Source organism: Bufo gargarizans, chromosome 5 (genome assembly GCF_014858855.1).
Source record: "Bufo gargarizans isolate SCDJY-AF-19 chromosome 5, ASM1485885v1, whole genome shotgun sequence".
Taxonomy (NCBI): Eukaryota; Metazoa; Chordata; class Amphibia; order Anura; family Bufonidae; genus Bufo; species Bufo gargarizans.
This window is the reverse complement of record NC_058084.1, coordinates 328481590-328498691: the sequence shown is the minus strand read 5'-3', so window position 1 is coordinate 328498691 and position 17102 is coordinate 328481590.

Below are 17102 nucleotides of genomic sequence, written 5' to 3'. Positions count from 1 at the left end.
CTGATATAGCAGAAACCACTAAATTATGAAATTGCTAAATTGGGAATTGTATTTCAACCCAGAACAAGAAATGTGCTTGAACGGACACTAAATAACTCGCCCAGCTACAGCACTAAGGACAGATTTAGCTGGATATAAATTTGAGGCCTAGTATTTAGGCGCTGGGTGACAGGTATGGGTTTAGTGACAGAATTAGACTTGGAAATGCACAGTAGCGGTGTGTGTGAAGTTATTCTGAATGACCCAATGTGCACCTTGAATATTATATACCCTTTTAGGGATAGATTTCAAATAGCTCTGATATAGCAGAAACCACTAAATTATGAAATTGCTAAATTGGGAATTGTATTTCAACCCAGAACAAGAAATGTGCTTGAACGGACACTAAATAACTCGCCCAGCTACAGCACTAAGGACAGATTTAGCTGGATATAAATTTGAGGCCTAGTATTTAGGCGCTGGGTGACAGGTATGGGTTTAGTGACAGAATTAGACTTGGAAATACACAGTAGCGGGTGTGTGTGAAGTTATTCTGAATGACCCAATGTGCACCTTGAATATTATATACCCTTTTAGGGATAGATTTCAGTAGCGGGTGTGTGTGAAGTTATTCTGAATGACCCAATGTGCACCTTGAATATTATATACCCTTTTAGGGATAGATTTCAAATAGCTCTGATATAGCAGAAACCACTAAATTATGAAATTGCTAAATTGGGAATTGTATTTCAACCCAGAACAAAAAATGTGCTTTGACGGACACTAAATAACTTTCCCAGCCACAACAGGACAGCGGTAACGAGAGATTTAGCAGGATATAAATTTGAGGCCTAGTATTTAGGCGCTGGGTGACAGGTATGGGTTTAGTGACAGAATTAGACTTGGAAATACACAGTAGCGGGTGTGTGTGAAGTTATTCTGAATGACCCAATGTGCACCTTGAATATTATATACCCTTTTAGGGATAGATTTCAAATAGCTCTGATATAGCAGAAACCACTAAATTATGAAATTGCTAAATTGGGAATTGTATTTCAACCCAGAACAAGAAATGTGCTTGAACGGACACTAAATAACTCGCCCAGCTACAGCACTAAGGACAGATTTAGCTGGATATAAATTTGAGGCCTAGTATTTAGGCGCTGGGTGACAGGTATGGGTTTAGTGACAGAATTAGACTTGGAAATGCACAGTAGCGGGTGTGTGAAGTTATTCTGAATGTCCCTATGTGCACCTTCAATATGATCTACCCTTTTAGGGATAGATTTCAAATAGCTCTGATACAGCAGAAACCACTAAATTTTAAATTGCTAAATTGGGAATTGTATTTCAACCCAGAACAAGAAATGTGCTTGAACGGACACTAAATAACTCGCCCAGCTACAGCACTAAGGACAGATTTAGCTGGATATGAATTTGAGGCCTAGTATTTAGGCGCTGGGTGACAGGTATGGGTTTAGTGACAGAATTAGACTTGGAAATGCACAGTAGCGGGTGTGTGAAGTTATTCTGAATGTCCCTATGTGCACCTTCAATATGATCTACCCTTTTAGGGATAGATTTCAAATAGCTCTGATATAGCAGAAACCACTAAATTATGAAATTTCTAAATTGGGAATTGTATTTCAACCCAGAACAAGAAATGTGCTTGAACGGACACTAAATAACTCGCCCAGCTACAGCACTAAGGACAGATTTAGCTGGATATAAATTTGAGGCCTAGTATTTAGGCGCTGGGTGACAGGTATGGGTTTAGTGACAGAATTAGACTTGGAAATACACAGTAGCGGGTGTGTGTGAAGTTATTCTGAATGACCCAATGTGCACCTTGAATATTATATACCCTTTTAGGGATAGATTTCAAATAGCTCTGATATAGCAGAAACCACTAAATTATGAAATTGCTAAATTGGGAATTGTATTTCAACCCAGAACAAGAAATGTGCTTGAACGGACACTAAATAACTCGCCCAGCTACAGCACTAAGGACAGATTTAGCTGGATATAAATTTGAGGCCTAGTATTTAGGCGCTGGGTGACAGGTATGGGTTTAGTGACAGAATTAGACTTGGAAATGCACAGTAGCGGGTGTGTGAAGTTATTCTGAATGTCCCTATGTGCACCTTCAATATGATCTACCCTTTTAGGGATAGATTTCAAATAGCTCTGATACAGCAGAAACCACTACATTTTTAAATTGCTAAATTGGGAATTGTATTTCAACCCAGAACAAGAAATGTGCTTGAACGGACACTAAATAACTCGCCCAGCTACAGCACTAACGACAGATTTAGCTGGATATGAATTTGAGGCCTAGTATTTAGGCGCTGGGTGACAGGTATGGGTTTAGTGACAGAATTAGACTTGGAAATGCACAGTAGCGGGTGTGTGAAGTTATTCTGAATGACCCTATGTGCACCTTGAATATTATATACCCTTTTAGGGATAGATTTCAAATAGCTCTGATACAGCAGAAACCACTAAATTTTTAAATTGCTAAATTGGGAATTGTATTTCAACCCAGAACAAAAAATGTGCTTTGACGGACACTAAATAACTTTCCCAGCCACAACAGGACAGCGGTAACGAGAGATTTAGCGGGATATAAATTTGAGGCCTAGTATTTAGGCGCTGGGTGACCGGTATGGATTTAGTGACAGAATTAGACTGGGATATGGCCAAAAAATAACCACACTATTGCTGGTTAAATGCACTTGGTGATGGGCGCAGCTTGCCCCTGATGTAGTATATGGCCAAAAAATGAACAGACTATTGCTGGTTAAATGCACTTGGTGACGGGCGCAGCTTGCCCCTGATTTAGTATATGGCCAAAAAATGAACAGACTATTGCTGGTTAAATGCACTTGGTGTGATAGCTTGACCAACCACACTACTGAGGGTTAAATGCACTTGGTGACGGGCGCAGCTTGCCCCTGATGTAGTATATGGCCAAAAAATAAACAGACTATTGCTGGTTAAATGCACTTGGTGTGACAGCTTCACCCTGATGTAGGCTTTAGCCAAAAAACAAACGCACCATTGAGGGTTAAATGCACTTGGTGACAGGCGCAGCTTGCCCCTGATGTAGTATATGGCCAAAAAATAAACAGACTATTGCTGGTTAAATGCACTTGGTGTGACAGCTTCACCCTGATGTAGGCTTTAGCCAAAAAACAACCACACCATTGAGGGTTAAATGCACTTGGTCGCAGCTTGTGCTGGCGCACCACAAGACACAAAATGGCCGCCGATCACCCCAGAAAAATGTGACTGACAAACGGTCTGGGCAGCCTAAAAACAGTGAGCAATTGAGGATCAGCAGCTCAATGATCCACAGCTGCAGATCGATCAGTTAATCAAGTCCTTTGGAGGAGTTAATCTGCCTAATCTCGCCCTACTGTCGCAGCCGCAACCTCTCCCTACGCTAATCAGAGCAGAGTGACGGGCGGCGCTATGTGACTCCAGCTTAAATAGAGGCTGGGTCACATGGTGCTCTGGCCAATCACAGCCATGCCAATAGTAGGCATGGCTGTGATGGCCTCTTGGGGCAAGTAGTATGACGCTTGTTGATTGGCTGCTTTGCAGCCTTTCAAAAAGCGCCAAGAAAGCGTCACAAAAGCGCGAAGAAAGCGACGAACACCGAACCCGAACCCGGACTTTTACGAAAATGTCCGGGTTCGGGTCCGTGTCACGGACACCCCAAAATTCGGTACGAACCCGAACTATACAGTTCGAGTTCGCTCATCCCTAGTTCTGGGTTGAGCTGGGTGGAATATATTTTGCATCAGGCGGCCGCGCAGGGGCGGTAGGAAGTTTCTCTTCTAATTCCTCCTCAGAATCAGAGTCCTGAACAGGCTCCTGGGGCTCTGTGGGTTGGCCTGGCCTACAGACTGCAGTGGCGTAGGGCCCACGTGTACCCTCTGCAGGGGTGAACTCGACCACCTCAGCAATATACAGGCTATGGAGCCAAGGGGGGGAAGTTCCTTTCTTTTTACAGACCGTCGATTCACATAGTACTCACGGTCTGTGGATAAGTTGCGGATGAACCCGAACCCTCTCTGCTTACAGAAGTCCAATACGCGGCCAAGTTTACATACCGTACCGGGAAATCTTTTACCGGTGCCTCCAGCAGTTTACAGGCAAGCCCTTCATTATAGTGCTTACAAGCATGATTACGTGGCAGCCGGGCAGCTTTTATCTCTGCTGACAACTTTGCCCAGAGCCCGGTGTGCTCCATGGTGGGCCACGCTATGGTGGGTATTTTTTCAGAGTGACCGGACCTTTCGGCTTATTTATGCGACTGGGGTCGCGGCTTCATGCTGACCCGCACTTTGTCTTGCAGACTCAGGGCCACGGTCTTCACTGCGCTCCCTCCAGTGACGGTCCCAGAACTCCTGCACGCGAACTTGCAGCTCCGGAGTCATCTCTGTGGGGGTCCAAGGTAGAGCGGCGACCGGTTTCCATCCGGAATCACTTTCAGGTGCAGAGCACTCCGATCCTTCAGCCATGCCGCTCCTGCACTTTCTCTCTCTCTCTGCAGCGATCGGCACTTCTGCTTCTTACGTGCGCACGCACTTCACACTCTTCCAAAGTTCTAGGCCCTCCTCCCAGGTCTGTTTGAGTGACGGAAGCGGCGCAACCACTATCCACCACAAATTGTACCTAATAGGCCTGTTAACAGGGATTTTGCAGTTACACAGATGCTAAATTATACAACCTAGTGCTTGTAATAATATAAAAAAGTGCTTTTAAGCAGTGCCCACACACACGTAGTGGGAATCTACATCTGCACCAGATTTATCACAGGGGCTCAGGTTGGATGGAAAATTTGATACAGAACAACATCATTCACACTAGTTTTTCAAACAACAGTCGGACGGAATGGCCGAAATCTGCCATTTCAGACAACTTGAAATGTGTCACCAAAAACTTTATCTGCTATTTTCTAATCAGTTTTTTTTTTATTGCAGATTTTTGTATTCTGTTTCCTGAACATGATTATGGCCGCCACCAACTTGTAACAGCTGTTCTTCTAAAAAGCATTAGGAAAATTGATTTATGGCAACCCCATGGTCCATATACACAATGGTCTGGAGCTGACCTCAATGTGTTCTATGGGAGAGTTTTCTAGGCATGCTCTGTGACCTGTGTAGAGGTCATTGTACAAGGAAAGAATCGATAAGCTGTGACAATCACTTATTGTGAATGGTGGTTCCCGACTTAACTATATAGAGAGGTGATATCATTACAGTCGGGATTAGAATCACAGATAAGCAGGTAACTGCAGTGATGTGATCTGCACAGACCAAGAAGTGTCACCTATTATTAGGTTTAGTGGCCAGTGCGAAAATTGCTGAATTTTACGGATTCTGTTTAAATATAGATTATGTAAAACTATGTTAAACATAAAAACGTGATTTAAACAATTGGTCATTTTCTGATGACACCTTCCATTCAAGTTCAGATGAATCAGATGGTGATGGTCACTGGACTCCTACTAGAAACTAAATTAGTGCTAAGCCTATATCTATTAGATCAGGGATGCCCAACCTGTAGCCCTCCAGCTGCAAAACTACAACTACCAGCATGCCCAGACAGCCTACAGCTATCAGGACATGTTGGGAGTTGTAGTTTTGAAACAGCTGGAGGGCCTCAGGTTGGGGATCCCTGTATTAGATTTATTGTGACTAGAGCAACAGGTCTAATGGTGCCAGGACAGGGGCGTATTGGTTATAGACCTTACAGGGAAATTCCCCAGTGGGCCGATGCCCAAGGGGCCTCCTGAGCCTCCCTCATGGCTGGCCATTGGAAGTTTTTGGGGATGTATTTTGTGATGATGGCGGCAGTATTTTGTAATGGACTGTGGTATTTGGCTCTGTTGGGGTGGTATAATGTGCAGCAACTTGTGTTGGCCCTGCCTCCAATTTGTTGTTCAATCAATTTTATTAAAGAAGAAAGCACAAATAGATAAAACATCATGTCCATTGCCATTGCAGAATGCACATCAAAGTATTGTTCGTTTAGGCTACTGAACGTGGTTTATAAGACATATTCAGAATAGCATCCCGCAGGAATAATTGACACGCAGTACACATACATACGTGACAAGACAGTAACACCACAAGACACACAAGGAAGAGAGACAAACAAGGAAGGTATACTAACATGAAACCCTATCTAGTCATTCCAGAGCATCTGGAGAATTATTGGCCCGAGCCAGCCAATCATGGAACACTTGAGACCCCTTAAAGAGAAGCCATGGCGTCCATAATTTAATATACTTCTGGTCCCAACCTTCATCCTCTGCTATTAACTCCTCCATCCTACATATATTTTTGAACGTCTCCAACCATTCCCCCACATGTTGGGCATCCCAAGACTCCCAGTGCCTTGGCACCACCAAACAGGCCGTCTGAACAAAAAATCTCAGGAGGCCCCACTTTAATAAACGAATGGGACCTGGAACCAGCAATAGCAAAGCCCCTTCCAGTGTCCATGTTTGGGCACTGCCACCAAATATGGGACATCGTGCCAACAGCCCCCTCACACCTCCAACATATATTTGAGCATGTCGGATAAAAGGAGTATAAGGCAGCAGGAGTCCTATACAATCTGGAGAGGATCTTGTAATTTTTCTCCTGCAGCCCGCAACAGATGGAGGACTTGTGAGACATCGTAAATGCCTTAACCCATTGTTCTGCAGAAAATTCCTTGCCTAATTCTTTCTCCCACGCCCGTACATAGGGAAAGGAGGAGGGAGGTCCACCACCCTCCTGAAGCAGCCCGTACACCAGAAACACCAAATGAGTAGGCGGGGATTTTTGCGTACATAGCGCCTCAAAGGACGTTACTGTAGGTCCCTGGATAGAGTAGCGATTGAGCCCAGGGATAAAAGGAAATTCTTGACACCGTTATAATGTATCCAAGCCCTCCTCTCATTTCGTCCTGGGAAAGAGTCCAAAGGACTACATAAGCCCAATATCTCCTGCCGCTCCACTCCCATCGGGAAGCTAGGGTTATCGAATATGGGCGTCAAAGGACCCGGGAAGGACGTACACCCTAAGGAAACTGCGCATCTGTCCCACACCTGAAGAACACCCACTGTGAGGAATGGGAGCCTGCTACTATGTAAAGATTTAGATACCCACAGAAAATTCTGAGGTGATTCCTCAACATCGCTCCTCTCAAAACTAACCCACCTTTTAGAGGCCCCACCATGGAACCAATCCAATGTATAAGCAAGGATCGCCAGTCTATGGTATGAAGGTATATCAGGGACTCCCGCCCCTCCCCTCACCTTAGGTCTCCTTAGAAACTGTATCCCCAGTCTAGGGGATGAACCTGCACAGATAAAGTCCAGAAACATAGTACGCATGGTTTTGAAGAACACACGCGGCAGTGGGATGGGAATGGTCCTAAGTAGTACATTGATTTTCAGCGCGTGTATCCTCCCAAACCACGACAATGGTAGTTGTTTCCAAGCAGACAAGTCCCTCCTAATCTCTCAAAGCAATGGGGCAAAGTTCAACTGGTACAGGTCCTTAAGTCAGGATGGGATAGTCACCCCCAAATAAGATCTGCTGTCCGTTTTCCATTGAAACGGAAAAGCCCGTCTTAGGGATTGTACAGTAGTGTGCGGAACCGTGACATTCAAGATCTCGGATTTGTGGAGGTTCACCTTGAAGTTGCTTAAATCCTCAAATGAAGAGAACTCTTTCACAATGTTAGGTAAGCCAACAACCGGGTCAGAGCAATAGATTAATAGGTCATCTGCATAAATAGCAATCTTAGATTCTAGGGATCCAAAACAGAGACCCCGTATGGACGCGTTAGCCCTAAGCACCCTTGCCAGAAACTCCATGACCAGAATATACAGCAGAGGGGACAAAGGACACCCTTGCCGGGTCCCATTATGGATCTCAAATGGGGATGATAAAGCACCATTCACCCTCATCTGGGCTCTTGGCTTATGATATAGAGCCATTATTCTTAGCACCATGTTAGGACCAAGGCCGAATGTCCTCAGGTTCTCCCTCAGTCGAAAGCCTTTTCCGCGTCGACTGAGAGAAGGCATAAAGGAGAGTTTGTGGACGTAGCCCTTGTAATATGGCCTCCCATTAATTTGGACCCATCTACAAAATGGGGCCACTGTGCCAGGATGTTCCTAAAACATGGGTTTTGACTTGGTTCACCTTCTAACCTTGTTTCTGTTCACTGCCTGCCTCATCTTATGTCTAGTTATCTGTTCTCAGAAAACTTCTCAGATCACTTGTCCTGACCTCGGCATATGCTTAAAGGGGTTCTCACTTCAGCAAGAGACATTTATCATGTAGAGCAGGCATGTCCAAACTGCGGCCCTTCAGCTGTTGCAAAACTACAACTCCCAGCATGCCCTAATAGCTGTAAGCTATCCAGGCATGCTGGGAGTTGTAGTTTTGGAACAGCTGGAGGGCCGCAGTTTGGACATGCCTGATGTAGAGCAAGTTAATACAAGGCACTTACTAATGTATTGTGATTGTCCATATTGCCCCCTTTGCTCAGTAGAATAATTTTTCCATCACATTATTCTCTGCGGTCATGCTTGCACACTAAAGGAAAAAGGGCTGGACTATGCGTACTCCCGCAGTCATGGTCACCAGAGAGGCCAGCGCTTTTTCCTATAGTGTGCAAGCATGGCCACCGCTGCTGGATTACTGGGTGGTCATAACCATGGAAACGAGCAGTGTATAATGTGATGGAAAATGAATCTAGTCAGCAAAGGGGACAATCACAATGCATTAGTAAGTCCCTTGTATTAACGTTCTCTACATGATAAAAGCCATTTGAAGAAGTCAGACAATTCCTTTAACTAGATGTGTCTCCCCTGCACTATGAATCTCTTGTCTGTACATCAGCTGATGCTAATAGAGACTGTTCTGGGATTTTAACCTAGGGAACATGCTTCATCCTCCTCCTCCTCCTCCTCCTCCAGTAGTGGGCCCTGGCTGGCCAAATTTGTACCTGGCCTCTGCTGTTGCAAAAAACCTCCCTCTGAGCCACTTCTAAAAGACTGGCCTGAAAGTGTTAGAGATGACCCCTCTTCCTCCTCCTCCTGGGCCACATCCTCTTCCATCATCGCCCTAAGTGTTTTCTCAAGGAGACATAGAAGTGGTATTGTAATGCTGATAACGGCGTCATCGCCACTGGCCATGTTGGTGGAGTACTCGAAACAGGGCACACAGGTCTCGCATGGAGGCCCAGTCATTGATGGTGAAGTGGTGCTGTTCCGCAGTGTGACTCACCCGTGTGTGCTGCAGCTGAAACTCCACTATGGCCTGCTGCTGCTTGTACGGTCTCTCCAGCATGTGCAAGGTGGAGTTCCACCTGGTGGGCACGTCGCATATGAGGCGGTGAGCAGGAAGGCTGAAGTTACGCTGTAGAGAAGACAGCCGAGCGGCGGCAGGATGAGAACGCTGGAAGCGCGCACAGACGGCCCGCACTTTATGCAGCAGCTCTGACATGTCGGGGTAGTTGTGAATGAATTTCTGCACCACCAAATTCAGTACATGCAGCTCTGGGACTAGCCGGTTTGACGCACATCCCTTGCCTGGCGCAACGAGATTTCGCCCATTATCGCACTCCACCAGGCCGGGCTTGAGGCTCACTGGCAGCAACCACTCATCGGTCTGTTGTTCTATACCCCGCCACAACTCCTGCGCGGTGTGGGGCCTGTCCCCCAAACACATCAGTTTCAGAATGGCCTGCTGATGTTTACCCCTGGCTGTGCTGAAGTTGGTTGTGAAGGTCTGTCGCTGACCGGATGAGGAGGTGGTAGAAGAGGAGGAGGAAGCCGAGTAGGAAGAGGAGGAAACAGGAGGCAAAGAATGATGCCATGCGATCCTTGGTGGCGGAAGGACGTGCGCCAAACAGCTCTCCGCCTGGGGCCCAGCCGCCACTATAGCCGACCAAATATCGCTGTAGATTCTGGCGGCTACTGGGACCTGAGGTAGTAGGTTCAGTAGGACGTGTAGCTGTTGTAGAACGGCCACGTCCTCTCCCTGCACCAGAGGCTCCACCAACACTATGTAATGACCGGCATCACACACAGGGAGGAAAACAGGGAAAGCCCTGCCCAAGGGAGAGGGAAAGGTGGTGACCCCTAACTCACCTTGCGTCTGGCACCTGACTGCCCTGACGTCCCTAGACGGGTTCCTCACCCGTGCGGCGATCACGTGCCTAAACCCTGGCTTTCCCTGAAATGAGCCCTGGATAGTGAACGGGCCGGTGGGATCACTAGTCCGCACCACTGCACTAAGAGGGAAACACCAGGGAGAGGACAGACAAATACAAACAAACACAAACACCCAGGTGGGCGACCACAGCAGTCCACAAAGGTCCAACAGGGATCCGGAGGGTAGCGTTCTGAAACAACCATATGAGAACGCAGCAACACAGCTCCAGTGGGTCAGAGTAGATGTCCAGGCAGGAAGCTCTATCTCTGGCAACCAGAGAAGTGTGAGAGAGGAATATAAGGAGGTTTGGGAGTGCTGGACAAGGAACAGCTGAGGAGAAGGACTACGGATCCCTGAGTGAGCCAAAAGGGTTTGCAAAGCAAACCCAGAAAGCTACCATAAGGAAAACAGCCCTATCTTAAATAGAGCGTGCAGCCAACCGCTGCGACTTCCTGACCCCGGGTATAACGGAGTCAGGCGTGGTTCTCGATACCCTCGTGACAGTACCCCCCTCTCTACGAGGGGCCTCCGGACACTCAGGACCAGGTCTCTCAGGATGAGAGGCATGAAAAACCCGAACTAACTTGTCGGCGTTTACCTCAGACGCAGGAACCCACATTCTTTCCTCGGGACCGTAACCTCTCCAATGCACCAGATATTGAAGAGAGCGGCGGACCCGACGAGAATTAACAATTTTGGATATCTGAAATTCTAGATTACCATCCACGACAACAGGAGGGGGTGGCAGCGGTGATGGTTCTAGAGGTGGAACATATTTTTTGAGTAACGACTTATGAAAAACATTATGAATTTTAAAAGTCTGAGGTAACTCCAGGCGAAAAGCCACGGGGTTGATGATGGCTACAATTTTGTAAGGGCCAATAAACCTAGGACCCAGTTTCCAAGAGGGAACCTTCAATTTAATATTCCTAGTAGACAACCACACATAGTCATTCACTCCTAGGTCCGGACCTGGCGACCGTCTCTTATCAGCCATGCATTTGTATTTACCTCCCATATTTTTCAAGTTAGCTTGCACCTTCTGCCATACCGATGAAAGAGATGACGAAAAACGTTCCTCTTCGGGAACCCCAGAAGACCCCCCCTCTTTGAAAGTACAGAATTGGGGATGAAAACCATATGCACCAAGAAATGGTGACTTGCCAGTGGATTCCTGACGGCGATTATTTATGGCAAACTCAGCTAACGGTAAATATGATGACCACAACTCTTGGTTTTCAGATACAAAACATCTTAGATATGTCTCAAGGTTTTGGTTGGTACGCTCAGTCTGTCCATTCGACTGAGGATGGAAAGCTGAGGAAAAGGACAAGTGTACCCCCAAACGGGAACAAAAAGCTTTCCAAAATTTAGAAATAAACTGGGTACCCCGATCCGAAACAACATCGGAGGGGACCCCGTGAAGCTTCACGATTTCACTGACGAATACCTGAGCAAGAGTCTTAGCATTAGGTAGTGCGGGTAACGCAATGAAGTGTGCCATTTTGCTAAACCTGTCCACTACTACCAAAATAACTGTTTTACCCGCAGACAAAGGTAAGTCAGTAATAAAATCCATTGACAGATGTGTCCACAGTCTATTGGGAATGACGAGTGGTAATAGAGACCCTGCAGGACGTGTATGTGAAACTTTTGCGCGCGCACAGGTAGAACAAGAAGACACAAAATCGAATACATCCTGACGCAACCTTGGCCACCAAAAACGACGAGACAATAGCTCCAAGGTTGCTTTACTACCCGGGTGCCCAGCAAGTGCCGAATTATGATGTTCCTTTAATAATTCGAAACGTAGGTACAACAGTACAAACAATTTCTCTGAGGGGCAAGAGACCGGGGCGTCCCCCTGGGCCTCTAGCACCTTCCCCTCCAAAACCGAGTGTACCGCAGAGACAACCACTCCTCTTTGTAGAATGGGCACCGGATCACTCACAGTACCCCCTCCAGGGAAACAACGAGATAATGCGTCTGCCTTGGTGTTCTTTGCCCCAGGACGATAGGTAATCACAAAGTTAAACCTGGTAAAAAATAGCGACCACCTAGCCTGTCTAGGGGTGAGACGCTTAGCTGATTCGAGGTACAGGAGATTTTTGTGGTCCGTAATCACAGTGACGGGGTGGACTGCCCCCTCTAAGAAGTGACGCCACTCCTCAAATGCAAGTTTAATAGCTAATAGTTCCCTATTGCCAATATCGTAGTTCTTTTCTGCTGTAGATAGTTTTCTAGAAAAGAAAGCACAAGGACGCCATTTGCCAGGAGACGGACCCTGAGACAGCACAGCCCCCACTCCCACCTCTGACGCATCGACTTCAACAATAAAAGGCTGAGAGACATCAGGTTGGACTAGTACAGGTGCTGAGGTAAACCTCTCTTTTAGAGAGGAAAAAGCAACTTTAGCGGCGTCAGACCATATAGAAAAATCAGTCCCCTTCCTAGTCATATCAGTAAGCGGTTTTACAATAAGTGAATAATCTTTAATGAATTTCCTATAGAAATTTGCGAAGCCCAAGAACCGTTGTAGTGCTTTGAGGTTCTCAGGAAGATCCCAATCTAAAATTGCCTGGACCTTCCTAGGATCCATACGGAAACCTGACGCAGATAAAAAATAACCCAGGAATTGTATCTCCTGAACGGCGAAGACACATTTTTCAATCTTAGCATATAATTCATTCGTCCGTAGGACCTGCAGTACTTGTCTGACATGCACCTCATGTGTTTTCAGATCAGACGAATAAATTAAAATATCATCTAGGTATATTACCACAAACCTGCCGATTAGATGACTAAAAATGTAATTAACAAAATGTTGGAAGACGGCAGGAGCATTGGTCAGACCGAAAGGCATAACTAGATTTGTATAATGCCCCTCAGGGGTGTTAAATGCTGTCTTCCACTCATCCCCCTCCTTAATACGAATCAGATTGTAGGCCCCCCTAAGATCAAGTTTGGAGAACCACCTAGCACCCGCAATCTGATTAAACAGGTCAGGAATGAGAGGAAGAGGGTATGGGTCTCGGATGGTTATCCGATTTAATTCGCGAAAATCTAAGCAAGGACGCAGGCCCCCATCTTTCTTTTTAACGAAAAAAAAACCTGCAGCCACGGGTGAAGAAGAGGGTCTGATGTGTCCCTTAGCCAAGCTCTCGGAGATATAATCTTTCATGGCTTGTCTCTCTGGACCCGAAAGATTATATAACCTGGTCATGGGTAATTTTGCGCTGGGAATAAGGTTAACCGGGCAATCATAAGGACGATGAGGTGGTAACTTCTGACAACCTTTTTCAGAAAAAACATCCTCAAAATCCGAAATAAATGTAGGTAGGGTAGTTATGGAGGCGACTAAGCAATTGCTATTTAAGCAATTTTCTCTGCACTGCTCACTCCACTCCAATATCTCCCTGGCCTGCCAATCCACCACTGGATTGTGCGCTACCAACCAGGGAAGGCCCAGCACCACCGGAGTGGGAAGCCCCTCCAGAACATAACCTGAAAGCATCTCGTTATGTTGGTCCCCTACCCGAAGGTGTAAATTATGAACGATGTGGGTGAGGTTTCTCTGAGACAGGGGAGCAGAATCAATAGCGAATATGGGAATGGGTCCCTGTAACGTACAGAGAGACAAACCCAAAGAGCGGGCAAAATTGGCATCTATCAAATTTACCCCTGCTCCACTGTCTAGAAAGAAAGAAATAGTCTCCGTCTTATCACCAAAAATAATAACCGCTGGCAACACAAATTGCGATGTACGTATGGAGGAGACGTATACCCCCCGGCTGACATCCTCCACACAGCCTGGGGTTAGTAGTTTTTCCGACAGTCTTTTGTTTCTGAGGAAAGAAGGACAGACATTAATGAAATGACCCCTCTCCCCACAAAAAAAAAAAAACCCACGCCTACGGCGAGCCTCAGGAGGACGGACCTGATGAGTAGTTCCTCCTAGCTGCATAGGCTCGTTTAAGTCCGTACAGACTAACTGCTGCTTGGGAGGGGTTACCAATTTCTCCGGTTCTTTCAACCTGTCCCAAAGGCGTCTCTCTATACGGATAGAAAGGGACATCACCGCATCAAGGGAAACGGGGGTCTCATATAATGCAAGCGCATCCTTAACCCTTTCGGATAACCCAGAGCAGAACTGACTCCTGAGAGCCGGGTCGTTCCATTGGGTATCCGTAGCCCACCTACGGAATTCAGAGCAATACTCCTCTACCGGCCGCTCTCCTTGTAAGAGTCTCCGTAATCTTGATTCAGCCAGTGCTACTCGGTCAGGGTCGTCATATATGAGACCCAAGGCCCCGAAAAACTCATCCACTGACCGAAGAGCCTGGGAATCAGTAGGTAAAGAGAAAGCCCAGGACTGCGGGTCCCCCTGCAGCAGGGAAATAACAACCCCCACCCGCTGATCTTCATTACCAGAGGAGTAAGGGCGCAGTTTAAAGTATAATTTACAGGCCTCACGGAACGTCAAAAACTTGTCCCTTCCCCCAGAAAATCTGTCAGGGAGAGGGACCTTGGGTTCCGCAACAACCTGGTTACCAGTAGCAACCGCTGGGCTTGCGGTCAGTTGTAATTGCTGCTGTTGCTGGAGGACCGACGCCTTCAATTCTACCACCTCCAAAGACAGGCCACGAAATTGTTTGGACAGAGCAGCAATTTGATCCATACTGGATTCTAAGTAGGTAAAAAATTATTATTATTTTTTTTACCTACACAAAATAATGGCCAGAGATAATGTAATGACCGGCGTCGCACACAGGGAGGAAAACAGGGAAAGCCCTGCCCAAGGGAGAGGGAAAGGTGGTGACCCCTAACTCACCTTGCGTCTGGCACCTGACTGCCCTGACGTCCCTAGACGGGTTCCTCACCCGTGCGGCGATCACGTGCCTAAACCCTGGCTTTCCCTGAAATGAGCCCTGGATAGTGAACGGGCCGGTGGGATCACTAGTCCGCACCACTGCACTAAGAGGGAAACACCAGGGAGAGGACAGACAAATACAAACAAACACAAACACCCAGGTGGGCGACCACAGCAGTCCACAAAGGTCCAACAGGGATCCGGAGGGTAGCGTTCTGAAACAACCATATGAGAACGCAGCAACACAGCTCCAGTGGGTCAGAGTAGATGTCCAGGCAGGAAGCTCTATCTCTGGCAACCAGAGAAGTGTGAGAGAGGAATATAAGGAGGTTTGGGAGTGCTGGACAAGGAACAGCTGAGGAGAAGGACTACGGATCCCTGAGTGAGCCAAAAGGGTTTGTAAAGCAAACCCAGAAAGCTACCATAAGGAAAACAGCCCTATCTTAAATAGAGCGTGCAGCCAACCGCTGCGACTTCCTGACCCCGGGTATAACGGAGTCAGGCGTGGTTCTCGATACCCTCGTGACACACTACCACCACGACCATGACCGTGTCCCTTATTAGATGTTTGCCTCATAGTTAGCGTTCACCAAGCAAAGTAAAAAGTGGTTAAGTCTGTTAAAAATAATTAACCGCCAATAAAAACCATGATGTAGGGTATTGTACTCTATATTTTTTTTTTAACTCAATATGACAGCGGTATTTGTGGCCTAAATTTCACAGTAACTTATGCACCTCTAATCCCAGATGTTCAGTATATCAGAGGTTTTTTTAACCCCAGTAAGCAAAAGCCGTATTTATGGCCTAAATTTCACAGTAACTTATGCACCTCTAATCCCAGATGTGCAGTATATCAGAGGGTTTTTTAACCCCAGTAAGCAAAAGCCATATTTCTGGCCTAAAATGAACAGTCCCTTATGCACCTATAATCCTAGATGTGCACTATATGAAACAGAGGGGTTTGTTTCACCCAGTATGCCCAGTATGCCAAAGCTGTATTTCTGGCCTAAATGTGACACTCACTTAGGCACCTATAATCCTAGATGTGCACTATATGAAACAGATGGGTTTTTTTTCACCCCAGTATGCCCCAGTATGAGAAAGCCATATTTCTGGCCTAAATTTCACAGTAATTTATGCACCTCTAATCCCAGATGTGCAGTATATCAGAGGTTTTTTTTTAACCCCAGTAAGCAAAAGCCGTATTTGTGGCCTAAATTTCACAGTAATTTATGCACCTCTAATCCCAGATGTGCAGTATATCAGAGGGTGTTTTAGCCCCAGTAAGCAAAAGCTATATTTCTGGCCTAAAATGAACAGTCCCTTATGCACCTATAATCCTAGATGTGCACTATATGAAACAGAGGGGTTTGTTTCACCCAGTATGCCAAAGCTGTATTTCTGGCCTAAATGTGACACTCACTTAGGCACCTATAATCCTAGATGTGCACTATATGAAACAGATGTGTTTTTTTTTTCACCCCAGTATGCCCCAGTATGAGAAAGCCATATTTCTGGCCTAAATTTCACAGTAATTTATGCACCTCTAATCCCAGATGTGCAGTATATCAGAGGTTTTTTTTTAACCCCAGTTAGCAAAAGCCGTATTTGTGGCCTAAATTTCACAGTAACTTATGCACCTCTAATCCCAGATGTGCAGTATATCAGAGGGTGTTTTAACCCCAGTAAGCAAAAGCTGTATTTGTGGCCTAAATTTCACAGTAACTTATGCACCTCTAATCCCAGAAGTGCAGTATATCAGAGTTTTTTTTTTAACCCCTGTAAGCAAAAGCTGTATTTGTGGCCTAAATTTCACAGTAACTTATGCACCTATTGAAGGGATATATGTGTCACAACCAGACAGCTGAGAAGCTCTGACAGAGGCTTTTCAGAACCTCCTCCTTGAATTTCTGTGTTGTGGTATTCAGCTCCTCCTCTCGTCAGCCTCTCTCAGCTGTCATGTCTTAATTGCTTCCCTTTAAATGCCTCCCCAGAATGCTTTTCTGGGCGGCTTTTCTGGT